The 18684-nt window shown below is 37.8% G+C and overlaps 1 protein-coding gene across 6 annotated transcripts in view; it reads right to left on the reverse strand.

Annotated features, from left to right (window-relative positions):
* JAK2 (Janus kinase 2) overlaps positions 1-18684 on the reverse strand; it is an 87257-nt gene that overhangs the window by 56691 nt on the left and 11882 nt on the right. Inside the window, exons 1-2 of one of the 6 annotated variants that reach the window (XM_059493148.1) lie at positions 5107-5169; positions 4722-5004 (exon numbers count right to left, since the gene is read on the reverse strand). The exons of 2 other annotated variants lie outside the window; for them this stretch is intronic. The gene's annotated coding sequence lies outside the window, so the exon portion shown is untranslated. Of the gene's footprint in view, positions 1-61; positions 210-4721; positions 5005-5106; positions 5170-18684 lie in introns of those variants that run through there. 3 more of the 6 variants (XM_059493149.1, XM_059493145.1, XM_059493150.1) reach the window with 3 other exon arrangements.

Genomic DNA, 18684 nt, shown 5'->3' on the forward strand with positions numbered 1-18684 from the left:
AGGGTAAAGTGGTCTTGGACAAGAAAATTGCAATAATAGGCTGTGATAAAACATGCATTACCTTGATTCCTGTAACATTTTTTTCTGGGAAAAATATGGGAGAAAACAAATCTGGTAAATCTGAGACAGAGAGACATCAAAAATGTGAAAACATCTGGATGAAGGAACTACTCCTATGCCAGCTACACTATCTGAACAGAATCTGGAAACATGTGCTTTAACAAATTAGCTCTTTGCAGAAATAACTGTCAGCATGTAAACAGGATAACAGTTAAGTCAGAGTGAATCAGCAAACTCTTCCAAACAGGCAAGAGCAATAGATGTCAGTGTCTCCTCTGGACTCTCCGAAAATACTTTCTTCAGCCTACCCTGCTTTTTCAGCTTCAGTTAAGAAATTGCACTTCAAAAGGTCAGATCTAATGCAAGTTTCATTGTACAAATTCCCTCTTCAAGTTGCGGGAGTTTCTAGGGGATTTTGGTGTCATTGCCCTCCTTCCTCCTTGTCTTTGGAAAAGTGCCTAAAGTCTTGTAAAGGAAACCAAGCTGGCTCTTTACAGCGACACATCAGTTACAGGAACCCAGGCCACTAATATTGTTTACAACTCTGCCTTAAAAAACACCCTCCCCCCAGAAAACCAAGCAAACAAACAAACAAAAAAATCCCCCCAAAAATACAGCCAAAGGAAAAGCCAACAAAAACCCAGAACACTCCCCTCCCTGCTCTCCAACTTAGACCCCATACAGTTTCAATAAGGTTTTGACTAGGTACTTTTATGAAAGTAGAGTCAGGGCCTGATTACATAAAATGAGACAACAAAACATAACAAAGACCATCTGAGACATGCAAGCAACAATCTGAGATATTTAAGCAACTGCCATAGAAATATTTCAAATAAAATTATTTTTGTAGAAGTTTGATTAAATAGTAAAGTCAGAACTATGTAAATGTATTCACAAACCTATCAAATAATGATTCAGAGTTCAATTACTGTATCAATATATAAATACTTATATTAATATATTAACATTGCAATTATATAGAAAGATATTATAACATATAAATACTGCAGCTTCTTGTTACTCTTTAGGAGAAGAGCTGAAGTATTTTTGCAAAAGAATACATTCTTTTTTTTAAATCCTATGTTAATGCTTTGTATTGCTGAATAATTTATGACAGCAATGTTGATGCTTTATCTTTACAATTCAGGAAAATGTACTTGCTTGATAGTTCATTTAGTGTTTCCTTAAACATCAATGGCCTGCGAGTCCTCCACTTGTTCCCTATCTGAAACACCAGACAGCTTTTGCAAAGATACTGCACTACTTGCTTTGCCAAGATCATGTTATCTCCATAAACGCAGATTGTCAGAAAAAAATGCTGACCAGAAAACCCAGGGCTCTGAAAGTAAACAAAGGTTTTTCATAAAATATACCACTAGCAGAGATTCTGCAGGAGTCTAATAGAAGTGACAAGGAGAAAGAAACATTACGTTAAGACAAGCATATTTTCACAATGTAGCATTTCAAACAGTCTGTGTTCTCTTGAACGTTTTAAAAAAAGAACAGACTGGCGCTTCCCCAAACACTGCAGAAAAGTCAAATTATCATCATGTGTATCCAGTATTTACAGAACTCTGTTTTGAGTATGATTAAGCATTCAATTGTGCACTTCACTTTCAAAGAGAAAGAAAATATTCCAAAATAAGATAAACTTAGAACTTCCTATATTCACATTAACTGTTCCCCCAAGCTCTGAAACAAGAATGACACAAACCTTTTTACATGATTTTTGAAATGATATCCTGAAATACCATAAGAAAATTGCACAAGACAAGAGCATGAAAATTGTGCCCCAACACACTAAAAAGATCTAGCAGACTACCTGACAGTCTCAAGAAATAACAAACATAGTGGAAAAACAAGGAACTGTTTAAATGAGATATACAACAGCTTTAGAATAAATACCTATTTAAATAACTTTTTTTTTTCCTTTCAGAAACAAGAGTGTCAAATTACTGAAAAAAACCAGTTAAGAAAGACATAGATTCTGTATTTCCTGATTTTAAAACATAAAGAGTAGATGCACTGTTACAAAACAGGTTTTAGATAATCCTATGTTACTGAACTTGATGAAGGGAGGAAGAAAAGCCCAAGTGTAACTGACTGGTTTATGATATATAGAAGATTAGACAGGAGGATACAGTGTTCTTTTCTGGATTTTAAAATATGCTGTTACAGATTGTGCTATTATCAGTTCCTTTATGACAAAGCATTATAAAATAAAGATTAAGCATTTATAGCTCAACAGTATTTAATAACTGGTAAGTTGTTGAAAAAATGTTACATTGCAAAATTCCCACTAAAGAATTATTTAACTCCCACTAAAATTATTTCTGATGACAGAAAACTAAAAAGAAATCCTGAAAACACTCAGATGTCTCAGTACCTAAGTCAAACTCCAACACAAGTTTTGCCTCTGAGCCCTGAGGGCTTTCACCCACCTTTCAATGTCCTCAGCATTGTGGGAACTCACCCAAATGTTCTGCAGATGTATGCACTCACTAACACGAACCAGGGCACCTCAGATCTCCCTGCAAGTCCCCACTCCAACTCAGCAATCATACTGTTCTAATCTTGTCTAAAAGCATTTTTTTCCAACCCACTCATGGATAGGAAATTTGAATCTACCTCAGGTGATCTGTTCAACATCTAAGATATTCCATTCTCTAATTTACAGAAGAACAACTCTTTCCTAGACCATCTCAGACTTACAAGTCACTTAGTTTTTTACAGAACTTTTCAGCAAATTTGGCATAGTTATTTCCCACTTCACCTCAGCTGTGATGAAAAAAAAATTTCATCTCTCTCTCCAGGTTTTGGAACCAGCTGTTGCACACAAGTGTGGACTTCAAGAACCACTTCCCAAAGTAAAGCAGAACGACTAATGCAAAGTTGACAAAAGCAAGCTGTGACCATGAGGCAATGAAAAATCCAGCTAGGCTCCCCAAAAATGCCTGTAAACAGTACTGCAGACTCTTTGACACTTTATTTCATTGAATGCAATATTTAGACAAGCTGGAGCTAAGTCTAGAATACAAGTGCGACACAGTTTATTACACCCAAGGCTCTTCATAATTTGCTAATTATAATAAATTCTTACTCAAATACTGAGTAGGAATTGTCTCCATCTGAACTAGCTGCTCTAAGAGATAAAGTTTTGTACATACATTTACAAGACAAATTGCTTGAAGCCCACTGAAATGAACTCAAAGATTAAAACCAACCATGGCCTCTCCTCTCCTTATGCATGCTTTGAGCCCCCAAAGGTATTCCTAAACAAACTACAAATCACTATAAATACTAGTAGTTCTTAGATTTGCTAAATATAAATTCCAATTAGCAAACAAAAGCCAATTAAAAATCCTAGGCAGGAATTAAAAATGTCTGAGCAGACCACTTCTGACAAGGCATTCCAGCACCTATAAATGGACATCCCTCTCCCCTCTGCAGCCCTTTTAGAGTTTATCATGTCTACCAGTAACTAGGCTTTTAAATACTTTTTTTTTCCTCAATTGGGACTTAGTAAGAACTTTGATTACTAGTAACTGCAATAAATAGGCCACCCATATCTAGGCCCAAACTACACATAACAATATTTGTCTGTCAATCCACCAAATAATAAGTGAATTAAGTTTCAAGCCATTTAAGTAAATACAGATACAGGGCACTAAATCCCTTTGACTGGCACACAGACAAAAAGAAAATATAAAAAATCCCCCAGTTAAATGACAGAAGAAGTCAGACCAAGGCCTTAATTTTTTAGATCACTGATCTAAAAAACTCTTTAGTATCAAATTTGGTTAAAAACAAACCTCCACAATGTGGCTTTGCCACAAAAGAGAACATGCTTCTGTCAGTGACAAAGGTAGCATCATTGTCACCAGAACCCTTCCCCTATTCTAGATAATCTCTATATATTTGAACAAGTCTGTAACGACACATAATAATGCTAATATTTTCAGTTTCCACTGGAGTTCAATACCAGGATGCTTTACATTAAACATTGTCACTTCTCTTACTTGCCAAATCTAATACAAAAGTATTTAAGAGAAAAAAAATCATTGCAAAGGAAGCTTTATCTCCTCATTCTTTTCATATAAGGTAAATAGTTGAAAAATCTCCAAATTGCTTGAATACTGAAAAAAAAATCCATTTTAAATTTCAACTCTTATTTTAACTTTTCCCAAACTGTTCCTCATGTTTGATCTTCCAGTTTTAGTATACAGAGGAAACCTTAGGGAGAGAAAAGAGAAAAACTCCTCTGAACACAGAGTTCACAGCGTCCTTGGAATAAGGAAGAAACCAAGGAAAAGAAAAGCACTGAGGGAAAGACATAGATGCAATATATCAACATATGTAACACCTCTCAAAGTAACTAAACACAGTGATTCTGCACAGGGTTTATTAACTCCGTTTTCAATTACTCTTTAGAGTTCAGAAAAGATATATAAGTAGGTAACAAACGTTACACTACTGTGAACAACTCTATCGAAAGCTGTAGGTGTATTATGCAGTACCTCATAGGTGAGCAAGATATTCTTCATGCCTGCAACAGAAACAAAATGCTTAGTGACTGTGGTCCTGCTCCACTCTAAATGTCTTTACTATGCAGGACGTAATGCCCTCTACATTATTTCAAGCAGTAAATAAAACAAACTCACAAAAACATGGTCTTGTTATTATTCCATCTGCACTAAGAAATGATAAGTTTTCATTCACCAGATGCATTCCCTTTCCACCTCCCTGAAAACTGTTCACAAAGATCACCATTGAACACTTGGCCTAACTGCAGGCACAAGCAGCATATGTCAGGATAGCTGTAGGCTGGGATGGATTCTGCCTGTCACTTCAGACAGGCAGTCAGAATCGCAAGAAGGGGCTGGTGGCTTGACCTTGGCTGGAGGCCAGATGTCCACTAAGCCACTCTACCACTCCACTTTGCATCTGGACAGGAGAGAAAAAAGATGGAAAACAACTCATAGGTTGAGATAAGGCAGTTTAGTAAAGCAAAAGCGAAAGTTCATGCATGCATGAGCAAAGACAAACCCTTATTCTCCACTTCCCAACAGCAAGCGATGTGCAGCCACTTCCCATGAAGCAGGGCTGCAGCACATGTCACAGCTGCTCTGGAAGGCAAACACTGTAAACAACCAGTGCTCTCCCTTCCTCCTCCTTTACGTAGCTTTTCCGTCTGAGCTGACATCGTATGGTAAGGAATGTCCCTTTGGTCAGTTTGGGTCAGCTGTCCCGGTTATGCCCTCTGCCAAGATTTTGCCCAGCCCCAGGCTGCTGGTGGGAGGGTGGAACGGTGGAGAGACAGCGCTGGTGCTGCGAGAGCCGCTCAGCAGCAGCCAGAACTCTGGTGTGTCACCAACACATCTCTAGGGGCCAATGCAAAGCACCGCAGTGTGAGGGCACCTGTGGGAAATTGAACTCCATCCCAGCCAGACCCAAGACAAAGAGGTGCAGCAGAGGTTATGGCAGTTAAATAACTCTGGTACTTGACAAAGGATTTTAGAAACCTAGAATCTGAAATCAAAATAACATAAGAAGTGGTTCTTGAGCTTCTTTTTACCAGAAGCTTCTGCAGACAGCAAGACAGGGTAATGGAAGGATGCCTTCTCTGATGAAGGATCCTATCTCATCTGATACGGAAACTTCCTAAAACCAAATTATCTCCCTCTCAGACTGTGTCCTGTTAGGCAGCGTAAGCACAGCAGCTGAGTCACACTGAAGATTTTATGGCATTTTATGTGTTGTACACAATCTCCACCAGAAAGAAGAAAAAGAGTGGGCAACAGGTAGAACAAGCAAATCTTTGAGGGAAAAAATGAGAGTGAATTGACAGAGAAAGGACAATATGACCTGTATTAGAAAATGACACATCAGAACTTCCAGAAAAATCTGAGTACCCCTGACTCTAAAACCTGGATGTTGCTTGAATAGTCTACAAGTGTAGAATGCATTACTAGGTCGTCAAAAGCACAGATTAGTACGCCAAGTCTGAGCCCAAACTTCTCTCAAAAGCAGCTGCTTCATCTCTTTCCCCATCCCCGCTCCCCCTCCCAACTAAGCATTTCTAATAAAGAGAATTTCTCCTCTCCTCTCTCACCTACAATTGGGTACAAAACCAGGTTCAAATTTTAGCTGAAATTACCTCAGTGATTTAGCACTTACTCTACTCCTTTTAAAACTAATTAAAAATTAATTTAACTTGTTTAAAACTAATTAAATGTTCATGTTTCAAAGGCAGGCATAACCTTAATACAGGTGAAATCAATGCTTGTGCTTAAGCAGATGAGAAAAAGGTTGGAGCCTGCTTCATCTCGATTGTCACAGGAAAACAGTAACTACTGAACATGACCGAACACCTGGGTGCCATTTGATTCCTAGAAAAATCCAAAAAGAGGCATCCTGCGAAAATTAAGTTCTTCCAGACCATTATGTTTTAAACTTAGGAAACACAACTGAACACACATGAAAACCTGGGAAGAAGTTCCAAGTACTCCTGAGAAGAAAGTATCTTCTCATGGATTATTTGCTGGGAGGCACTGACAGGTACCAGAGGAGGGGGATACTCCATGACCAGAGGAAAATGTAAAAGCATGAGTGTCAGTTCAGGTGGAAAATGAAAACAGTGCACTGAGTCACATGGTGAAAATCAAGAAAACCAAGAAAAGCATAAATATTTTTCCCACTTAATCTTCTACACCTCTACATCATTGTCTTGTACAAAAGAGTACTTAGGACTCTTCTATTCCTCTTCTACCTCTGGCAAATATGGTCTCTCCTCATCAGGTCCCAGACTCATCCAACTTAACCAGTGCTATGTCACTCACCACCAAGGACACTCCTGTTCCAGTTTTTGTTGGTTCTATTGAATATGCCCTGCATTGCCAGTCTAACAAATCAGATACTGCAGAGCATACGGTAAAGAACACTTCCCATACTAAGGTTAAGAAACTCATTGACTTCTCATTTACATGGTGTCCAAATAACAGCTACACATGAGGAAAAATAAGAAGCATGAATAGTTGAAGTTTAAAATATACCACAGGTGGTTCAGTGCATTCTGTTCCCCTCCTTGCCCTCATTCTCCCCCTCCCCATCTACAGGGAAGGAGGACTGATTATTTTAAGCCTTAGCAAATGTTTCTTCAGTCACTCTCCAAGCAGCATTTACTTATTCTCTCAGTGGGCTGGAAAAAGTTGATGGAGGAGGAGATCACATTGCTGAGTGTCAGGGGTGGTGATTAGGAACTTTAAACTGAAGATTTTAGTCATTATTCCCTCTTTAAACATGGAAGGGAAACGTCAAGAGGTAGCCCATGCCTTTGAGCACTACAACTGCAGCCTTCAAGCATTAAAACCCATTGCCAGCCTCCTATTGCTGAACATCTTCAGGCTGTTTTTTTCAAATTAAATTAGAACAAATGAAACCTACAGAAATCCTATTTTAAACTGACATAAAATTAAAGGAAGCAGAAGTAAATACCTTAATGGGGAAAAAAAAAAACAAAAAAATCAAAGACTGCAGGAGCTAATCTGGGGAAGAAAATAAAAATGCGGAGGTTTAAGGAGTCTTTCAATAGAGCCCTTGAGCTAGACCAAGTTAAAACAAATGTTCAAATCACTGTTTTAGTCTTCCCATTGTGGGGTAAGAAAAAACACCAGTAGAAGTGACTGCTTTTTCTTAATGAACTTCAGCCACCACAGCACAAGAGGCCGTGGACCAGCTGGAGCAGAGCACTGACTGTCCCCTGTACTTGGCACTGGTGAAGCCACACCTTCAGTCCTGTGGTCAGTACTGGCCCCGTCCTGACAAGGACATCGAGGTGCTGAAGCATGCACAGTGAAGGGCAAAGGAACTGGTGAAGGGTCTGGAGCATAAATTCTTGTGGGGAGCAGCTGAGGGAGGAGAGATTCTTCAGCCTAGGGACAAGGAGGCTCAGGGGTGACCTTATCAGCCTCTGTAGCTGCTATGAGAAAGGAGGTTGTTGCAAGGCAGTGTCCCTTCTCCCAAGTAACAAGTGACAGGACAAGGGGAAACGACTCCAGTTGTGCAAAGAGAAGTTCAGACTGGATATAATGAAAAAAATTCTTCACTGAAAGAGTGGATAAGCACTGGAATAGGCTGCTCAGGAAATGCTGGATTCACCATGCCTGGAAGAGTTCAAAGGAGTAGAAACAGCACGTCATGCTATGGTTTTAGTGGGCATGGGGGTGTTCAGTCAAATGCTGGACTTACCTTGGAGGCATTTTCCAACCTTTATGATTCTATGTCTCTATAGCATGCTTTGCATGCTCCAAATGACAGAATAAGTCAGTCTCAACTACTGTTTAGTCTCAACTACTGGCAAATGTTACCTGTTGCACAGCCAACTAGCCTTACTGAAAGAAACCAGAACAGTAAATACTTGTAACAACACAATCCTCCAGAAGAACAAAGCAGCTCTAATCCTGTGGTTCCAGCTGTGTACCCTCTGATCTGCCACTCTCAAAAAGAAAGGAGAGAGAACAAAACAGCTATGTTATTTCTTTACCACCAGCAACATACAATGAATGAAATAAAAAACTATAAACATCTGGCTTTCTTGCAAGTACACACAAAATCGAATTGAAGGAATAGTTTGCATAGTCCACAAACTCACAGGTATGGATTTCATACTTGTTCAGATTTTTCTTGAGCAGTCTATGCAAACACCTTGCTCAGATAAACCAGTTTTGCTTCCTCCTGGAAAGAAAGTACATAGTTTTTCTACAGAGCTTTTAAAACACCCAGTCTAACAGGGGGGTAAAACTTGTCCCAGCTTTTATAACATTGGTTTATAAAATACATCCATGCCAGCCAACTTCTTTTCCAGTCAAAAAAAAAAAAAAAAAAACCACCAAAAAACACTACTACCAGTTTCAATGCCCTAATGAAGTGCTGCTGGTCTTCAAGGACAGCTCCCAACAGCTTCTGAAGTAGTTTGCCATTTCCTCGTGTCTTGTCACAGCTTTCACCCCACATACCTTGCTTTTGTAAAATGAGTCTGAAGGCTGTGCAGCCATAGAGAAGTTGAAAAGGTCAAAGCACAGACTGCAGAGAAACAAACCTAGATGTTCAGAAGCACTAAAAGCAAGAGCAACACAATTAGCTGATTCTCACCTGTCAATGCTAAGTTAATACTGGTCTTTCTACAGCGTGATTTCTCGGTCATCCTCTTCATTTAAGTTTGAAAAGGGCTGTACTACATCAAACACACAACAAACTCTCCCACAATGTGCATGTGGAATGTTAGTGCATGTTTTATCTATTCAGCCATCAAAATTAATTAAATACATTTGCAGTATATCTCCTTCCCTCAGCTCTTTTACATACAATTAGCATAATATATATGATGAATTTATGGGAAATTAGAGACAAGTCTGCCTTTAAAATAGTTCTCTTTCCTTCAGTTTTTCAAAATAATTCAAATTAAAGATAACTGCTTTTCTACTTCAAGTACTTGTCTATATTGCAGAAGTTTTCCTTGTTAATAGTATGCAGTTCTACAGTTGGTGAAGTACTTGCTTTGTGATCAGTATCACAGCAAGAAACAGTTTATCACAAATGGTTTTGTGATTATTAAACTTCCCTAGACTAGCAATGTGATGAGTTTGAAAAATTTAATTTCCCTTTAGTACCAGTATGTGACATAAATTTCTTACTGACTACTGCCCAGATTCAACTGTCTACAGAACAAGAAAAGAAACTCCAGTTTTGAAATATCTCTAGAGAATTTAGCAACAGCAATTAAGGTTCTTTTACTTATTTATGAAAAAAAGCCAAAAAAAAGCCACTTTGGAGTGGCTTTGACTTAATGCATGCAAAGCTAACTAGATGTACTTAGTCATCTTCTTTTCTAAACATTTGTTGTGGTTAAGGAATGGCACTCCTCAGTTCAGTGCCCCCACCAGTACTCTCCCAAGCCAACACCACTTGCTTGATCTTCCCTTCCCACTCTGGCAGAATGGAATTGAGAACTGGAGACACAAAAGGGGACAATCACAGGTTGAGATAAGAACAAGTTACTGGAAACAACAATGAGATAACAAAATTAACAGTAACAGCAACAGAAGTTCTACCTGGATACAAGGATGAATTTCTTTACTGTGCAGGTGACTGTACACTGGAACAGATTGTCCAGAAAGGCTGTGGGGTCTTCCTTAGTGGAGATATCCAGGAGCTGTCTGGACACAATCCTACGCCATGTGCTCTGCAATGGCCCTTCTTGAGCAGAGAGGCTGGGCCAGACAACCCACTGCGGACCTTCTAACTTTAAACACTCTTTGAACCTTGTCTTTTCTCAGCTACTGTCATTGTTTAGTGCATTGTTAGACTAATTTTTAGACTAATTTTCAACTGCCCATGAAACAATTCTGATACTTGTGTTTTTTCTCTACCTAAACTACAACAGGCAACTTGATTTTAAGAGTTAAACCTGTCTCAGTACATGTTTTCCAGGCCATTTGTTTGTTCACTTGTTTCAGAACAGGCATTCAGGATGAGACCAAAGGCACATCTAGTTCTAGTGGCCAGTAAAAAGCAAAGTGCCCAGAAAAGAGCTAGGAGCAGAACAAGCCCACAACAGTACTTTCCCAGGGTAGTTTCATAGTGATCCAAGATTCACAAATATTTTAAACCCAGACAAATTTAAAAAAACAGCTTTGTGATATTTACCTGAAAACAACCATCTTCCTCTCTGCAACTACCTGAAAGAAGGTAATAGTGAGTTGGGGTTTAGTACCTTCTTCCAGGTAATAAGTGACAGAACAATAAGAAATGGCCTTAAGCTGCACATGGGGAGATTTAGATTGGATATTGGGAAAAATTTCTTCACTGAAAGGGTAGTCAGGCATTGTAACAGGCTGCCCATGGAGGTGGTGGAATTACCATCCCTGAAAGTGTTCAAAAGGCATATGGAGGTGGCACACAGGGATATAATTTCATGGTGAACATAGTGTCCTAGGTTAGTGTCCCCAAACGATTAACCTTAAGAACATCCAATCCTCATTTCCATGTAATTTCTTCTGTTTCCTTTCTCCATCTTTTCTTGTCACCTTCTACAGTTTACTTCTTTCTCCCATCCTACTGACTAACACTCTTCTTCTGTGACCCAAAAGGGGAAGGGAATTAGAGTAACTTACTGACTTAAAAGACAGATAGTCATGATCAATTACTCAGGAAGTCAACTTGCAAGGCAAAAAGCAAACTCAGAGCAGCGTATCTGATAGGTATTTTCAAACAAGAAAAATACATACATGAGCAGTCATTGCATGACCTAGGACAGACAAGTCATAATAAAATAACAATTCCACACTAAAATAACTGGGTAAACAGGGCAAGAAAGGAAAAGAAAGAATGCAGGCCGTTTTGCTGCCAGGTAAAACACAGATTACAGCAGCAAAATTAGGCAGGACTGCAGACCCGTTTGGCAAGGACAATGACTCACACTGGAATACATCATGGGGTGAGGCAGAACTACCTAAGTTAATTATCTAGAGATCTTTAAAGGACTTGAGGAGGAAGGCAACTGACCTTCTCCAATGAAGCCTCCTGACCCTTAAGTAGGAAAGACAGACATACACTAAAGAAAAAATCCTGTCAGTGCGTTTATTGAGGCATAACTGATTATACAGGCTGACCACCAGAGAGAGCTGCATGAACTGGAAAGCCTGCCTCCCAAATGGGGCACCAGACAACACAGACCTTCTGGAACAGCAGTAGGGGCAGCATTTAATTAACAATGTAAGATATAAGGTATGCAGATTGGTACACACACAAACTGACAGACCACAAGAGAACTGAACCCACACAAACACATTAGTTCAATTTTCATACAGAAGTGGTAGGCCTCCTGGCAACACATGAGAAGAATGCAGTTATGGAAAGTTCTTACATGAAAGTGGCACTTCAAAAAACATCAACACAATTTGGACTACTGAAATCAACACAATTTACACTACTACTTGAGCTGCTGGCAAAACTGTGGAGGCAGAGGAGGTAAGTGTTAACATTACTGCAAATTCAACTAAATCTTTTGAATACATGAGGGATCAACATGTAATTTATGAATTCCAAAGAAACCTCACTTCAATTCTCAGCTTTCCAATTAACTCTTCTACATGCTATTTTTCAGTACATAAACAGATATATTTAACCATTTAAATCCCATTAAAAACCAGAGAAACTCTGAAAGATGTATATTCTATAAACATGTCAAAGAAATAAAAGTTCAGTGAACCAAGGGCATTTGCTGGAAAATTCACCTGTAAAAGGGCTATGTTCAGAACTTAACAAGCAGCTTAACTAACTATGAATGCTTACAAAACAAGCCACACTGCTATTCTAACATCACCAAAATCTAAGATTATGTATTATTATGTATAATTATGTATTTATTATATAATTAGTACAGTCTAGTTTTTAACTACAGTGGTTTCACATTAGCTTAAATCTGTGAAAATCTGGAAAGCTAAAGTCTTATTCTCCCTTTCACCTGGTATTCCTAATTGGTCCCTACTTCCTTAGCAGTTGTCTTTGTACTCGGACAACATTCAATAAACCAGTTTCAGTTGGTACTATTCAAAAGTTTTCAGCATTTACTGAAGTTTTCTGCACTTTTTTCACTCCAAAAATTGCTAGCACAGATGCAGAGACATGTATGGGAACATGCTCCACTCCAACTGCCAAACGCTGACTTGAAAATGTATCCTACTTGAAAATGCACCACAGGAAACCGAAGTTTCTCTAAATCTGCAGAAAAACCAGCAGAGTTAAGAAAAAGCTGATTTGTAGCCAAAAACTTCTATTTTCTTAGGAAGATACTCAAGGAAAATCTGAAAATAAAAGGTTTCATACAGAAAAAAAGACATGAGCATACTTTCTACTTAGTAAGGCATTTAATTTAACCACAAATATCCATACAAGTTCAGCAGACATTTGCAGGGATTTAGACTTAGTATCCCATTGCATTCCACCTTCAGAAACAAGAATAAACCCACACTTTAGAAAGCTTGTTAGACACACCAATTAGAACCGCAAAGGAATAATAAAAAGGGAATCAAAACCAAGCAATATTATTTACCCTAGTGTTATGATTATTCATACACAGGTGCAATTTAAGCAAATATTTTCTTTGGTGTGAAACAATACACCGTTCTCATACAGCAATAAAACTGAAAGTCACAATTATTACATGAGAAAGTGAAAAATAATATACATGAGAAAGTGAAAAATAATAACACTACTACTACTACTAATAATAATAGATTAATATAGTTGGAAGGCACTTATGGTGGTGATTTGGCTTGTTATCCCTGCTCAAAGTAGGGTCAAATTATACCAGGCTCAAAGCCTATATAACAAAATTTATACCATGTTCAGAGGTGGATATTTCACAAGTTCTCGGAACAATTTTTTCCAGTGTTCAGACTGTCCTCCTGCTGAAAAAGATTTCCTTAATACCTAACAAAAATTTCCCATGCTCCTTGTGTTTGTTTTCTCTCATCCAACACCCTGTGCCTTCAAGAAAAAGTCCAACTCTGTATTTTTTATAGCCTTCCATCAGGTAGCTGAAGACAACAAACTGATGTCTCCTTAGACTTCTCCAAATGAAAATACACAATTCCCTCAGCACGCAGTACAGCATGTACTCCAGCTGTATTTATCTCTGGCAGTACTTCACTGATCTTTTTCCAGCATGCCAGTGTTGGAATGATCTAGTATTAAGAAGCTTTGAACTGGAATCACAATCAGACAAATCAGATAGAAGCCTTTCAAGTAGAACTTTCTTTTAAAAGACATGCATTTTAATGATATCAGTGTTAAGTTAGATACTCAAGAAAAATGCAGGCTACACTTGGGAAATATATGAGCATGCCCTGAGTAGTAATCACAGTAACTCCTGCTATAGTGAGATCTGAATTTAATATAAATTTTCAATGTATTTGAGCAGAAAACACATCTCATAAGCACTACTTATATATATGGAGCAGATTATGGGTTCTTTATACATACACACATACAATAAACATCAAGTACATTCAAATTTATGTATATACTTCAAATATGTAAAGGACTTAATCATTGTGGGTGGAGACCTTACATACAACCTGGCTGAAATCCAAAACAGAAGTACAGTTTTGTAGTTTCTGCATTTATTTAGGATTATTCTAGTTTAAAGACTATCTAGACAACAAATTACAAATGTAAAAATACTTAACAACTGCAAAAATTCAGGACTACATCAAAGAATAAATCTATCATTCATAAACATTTGTTGTCTGTTAAAGTTGTACATATTTGATACAACCACTAAATCTGCTGGAAGAGCTTCTAACTTGCAAAAGTCAGCAAAACAATTGCAAGATCTGCATGTGAAAGAAGGCACAGTAATCCAAAATTTTATTTTTATATAGGAACTTCGCTATGCAACAAAAACAAACACAAAGTAGCTGGTTCAATTTAAAGTTTCTTCGCACTAACATGATTTTTTTTTCCAAGCAGTGCAGACCAAACTTTAAAATGAGAGAACCCCTTTCCTCAAACCTGAAGGATGTTACACAATGCTAGACTACATGAAAGACAGCAATATTTTACTCCAAGTAACGTCAATGACTAACGAACTCAATCTGTAAATGCGGAAAAAAACCTACACACAGATGCAGACTGATTCCTGGAAAGAAATAGCTTTTTTCTGGGTTCTACATAAAGATAATAAAGGACTTGGTTGCGTTTTGTTTTTCTTTTAAACTAAGATACCTTGTGGGATGATTACATCAACCAGCAAGTAATGTCACTTAGACAAAAAAAATTCAGACAATCCATTTTATTATTGGAAGAGATGTTACTAATTGCAAATCGTTTGGAGATTAAAGGTTTTTCTTCCCTTGCAACTACTATAAAGTATGTCTCTGCAACCCAGTCTGCCAATGAATACAAGCAAGGAGTATAATCTCTCTCATGCTGTCCACTGCCTATCCTCCAGCCCCTAGTCCCCCGTTACCTTTAGAGGTTTCAAGAGGAAATGGACACTGGAGTTTTCCCATACCTCTTCTCAACATTTAGCTTACATTGCAAGAGTGTTCTGGGACATAGGAGTTTGTTAAACTTAGACCAAGAACTTCAAGATTTGAACAATAAACAGGACCTGCTACACAGAAATATTGTCAAAGTAACAAATCCAGTGGGTGCTAAATGGTGGCGGCCTCCAAAATGCTCCATCTGATATTTTATCTAGAACAATTACCTTTTAGTAGTCTACTTACCTCAGCAAGAATTAACTCAGAAATCAATCTAAATAAAAAGATAATATACATAAAACCTGCTTTGATTTATTAAGCAACTATCTGAGCCACATATTACTCAAATTTGTATCATGTCCACATACCTTAAAATGAAAATGGTTTACTTCAAATGAATTCAAACAAATTTTGCTGATTTCACAAGATTTGAATGAGATCCCAAGAAGGGAAGCATCCTCATACCAAAATCCTCATACCAAATTCATTTTGGTATGAATCTTCATACCAAAAAAAAAAAAAAAAAAAAAAAAAAAAAAAGTAGAACTCAAACAATTTGAGCTCAGTGTGATAATGCAGTCAAACATGCTTGGTTGTTGACTTGCTTTATGCATATTTATCTAATGTAAATTTCAACTTGAATGCCAAAAGATCAGAAACCAGGTTTCTAGTGATAATACTGAATCTTTTGCATGTACGTATCTGGTTATTTTTAAACACAGAGAAACGGAAAAAAAAAAGTGAACCAGATGCAGATCCTCTTTAAAAGCACTTCAAAACATTTCCTTCAAACCCACTTCAATGGCTGTAAGCACGTTTCCAGTTATGACTAGTCTTTCATTCTTAGTATTTTAGGGACGTTATTTTATAGTGAATGCAATCAAAACTCCTTGTTTTGATGAAAGCCACCTATATGTTGTACCTCTGGAACAGTATTTTTTCAAATTACTTCAAGTACTGTAACAACACTGAGTAACTAGGTGTAATGATGATGTCGGTTTAATCCCCACATCTTCTCACTGCAGCAGAAGGACTAGAAATAAAACATGACAAATAATAACCTACTGGCATTCTTCACCTACACTACACAACTCCAGTTAATTCAGTTGTCCTTTAACTCGGTCAAAAGAGGATCACTGCAGCACTGAAAACCCCACCTCGTGGAGCCCTTCAAGAACGTGCCTGCTATGCCTTTAACACAGAAGAAAATGTCAGTACTCCAAACTTTTAACCCCCCTCTCACCTCAGTGCTCTCTGCTCAAGGGCCTCAATCCTCCTGTTTGTAGGAGGTGCTGGTAAGAGTGACAGCAAGCTTCCACACACCTTCTCATCTCAGCCTTGCCAAACACTTTCCTATTAATGCTGTCTACCTCACCCTTTAAGCAATTCTACTCTAAAACCAAACACAGAAATACGTGTATGGTTGTCTTCCTTTTCACTCTGCTTCTGTGTGTTGGTGACTAACTGGCAGATTGGGTAGGAAACTTTTGCCAATTCAGTAATACAGGAGGTACCAGCTAGGCAGCCAAAAGCTTCACACATCAGAACTCGCATTCTGGTGAATGGACACATTATTGAAACAAGGGTGTTTTTCATTGTGACCAAACCAGATTAAATATCATTACATCTTATTCCTTTTACAAATCCAAAGCGGTCCCATATGCAGCCCAATTGCCTTCCTACAGCTATAGCTGCTCTCTAATCAGTCCTTCCTGTACTGCCTTTGTTCAGCTACTGAGGGCTGCCCTTCTGGCCCTTCACTTCACAAGCTTTTTCAATGTAGTAGCTTGACTTGGGCAAATGGTTAAATATTTTTCCCCTTACCACACAAATGCAAATATATTGCTTGTACTGGTCCTGCAAAACCTCTAAATACTTCTCAAGCTGAGCATTTAGCCCAGCAGAACTATAATTATGCTGGTAGCTAAATTCCCTTCCATTTTTTTCTGGTTTTGTTCCTCCATTCTCTTTTATACATCATAATCCTCTCCCTGCCCTGAAAAAGACAGAAGGAAAAAAAGGAGGAGAAAGAATCCCACTCTTCTTCTTGCCACTTTACTCTATATCCCGGATCTATTCTGTATTTTGTAAAAGCTCTCCACTTTAAGTTCCTTTTCCTTTGTTTATTCAGGGTATTCTCCATTTCCTATTTCCTCCTTCCTTTTCTAGCAGCTGGACTCCTCAAAGGAACTGGTTCTGCCCCTTTGAGAGGTTTGGGCTTTTTTTCCTTTTGGTAGAAGACAAAAGAGCCAGCTCTCCCCAGTATTTCATTTCTTTATCACTCAAGAGCATACAAGTTGCTTTTGGAGTTGATAATCTTCCATGTCTTCTTGTATAACGGTTCTCAAGTCGATAATTTTAAATAATCCATTGCAAGTAGAAATTATCGATAATCTGCAAACAGGCAACCCTCAAAGAATGTCTTCTAATGGGGAAACAAGTTAAAAACTTATATAAACCCTAGAACATACAAGGAAATATATCTAGAAAAAGATTTTAGAAAAGTCATGTTCATGTAATCACTAGAGGTAGTATTGCCACAAAAACTGACAATTTTTTCTTACCTCTGCACTGCAAATTACTTCATTTCTGCCTGTGATGAAGTTTAGATTACCAATTTCAGAAGTTTCAGCACTATGAGTGAGCTAAAAATTACATAAGGGTTTTTTTTCATCTTCTGTTTTTTGTGTGAAAGAAACACACCATTGCATATGTCAGATGATGTGTTGCTGTTATCAAGTCTAGATATCCTGCATCTGTTCTAAATAAATGGTTTAGTTATCACAGTAGCCTTGACAGTGAACATGATGTTCCTAAGTCAACCAGGATTTTAGGTTACAAGGACAAAAATGAAAAGACACACAAATTATCAAACTGACACTCCCACATAGTCTGTGTAATCCACAGCTGACCTGCCATTTCTTTCATTACTTGTACACACAATTTAACACTTTAAGTATGGCTGTAATCATATAATGAGATTTGCTAAAGCCAGACTTTGTGTGAACTAGTCCAACAGTACATTTTGATGATCTACTTGCTGAACACCAAGAGTACTTTTGAAATGTTTTGAAACTAGCAGAAACAGTAGCATTAGCCATACACATTTAAAATGCTCTATCACATTTGGAAGGCATATGAATTTCTAATAATTACCTAGAAGTGACTCCAATATTCAATGAAATAAAAGCACATCATAATTTAAAATACAGAATGACTAACGTTCTGTACATATGCAATAACAGCCTATTAAAGACTCCCTCTCATAAAAATAACAGAATTGTATAACATTTTGAAGTAAACATTGCGCTTACAGCACCGTACTTATGAGTATGTCATTGTTTCAGTAACAAAAAATATAATGCAGCAGTTCACCCAGTGAATAAGTACTGTGATCCAGTATTTTAATTATGACATCAAAAGGGTCTCATCCATTACACAGATAAAATGAAACTTTAAAATAAAAGAGAAAATAAGACATCACAAACTGTAATTGCAAAACCAATCCTATGCATGATCTGTGTCAGGAGATGGAGGCATCATCAATAAAAGGTTTATTATTAAGCTGATACTTTAC

Source organism: Ammospiza nelsoni, chromosome Z (genome assembly GCF_027579445.1).
Source record: "Ammospiza nelsoni isolate bAmmNel1 chromosome Z, bAmmNel1.pri, whole genome shotgun sequence".
In the NCBI taxonomy this organism is placed as follows: domain Eukaryota; kingdom Metazoa; phylum Chordata; class Aves; order Passeriformes; family Passerellidae; genus Ammospiza; species Ammospiza nelsoni.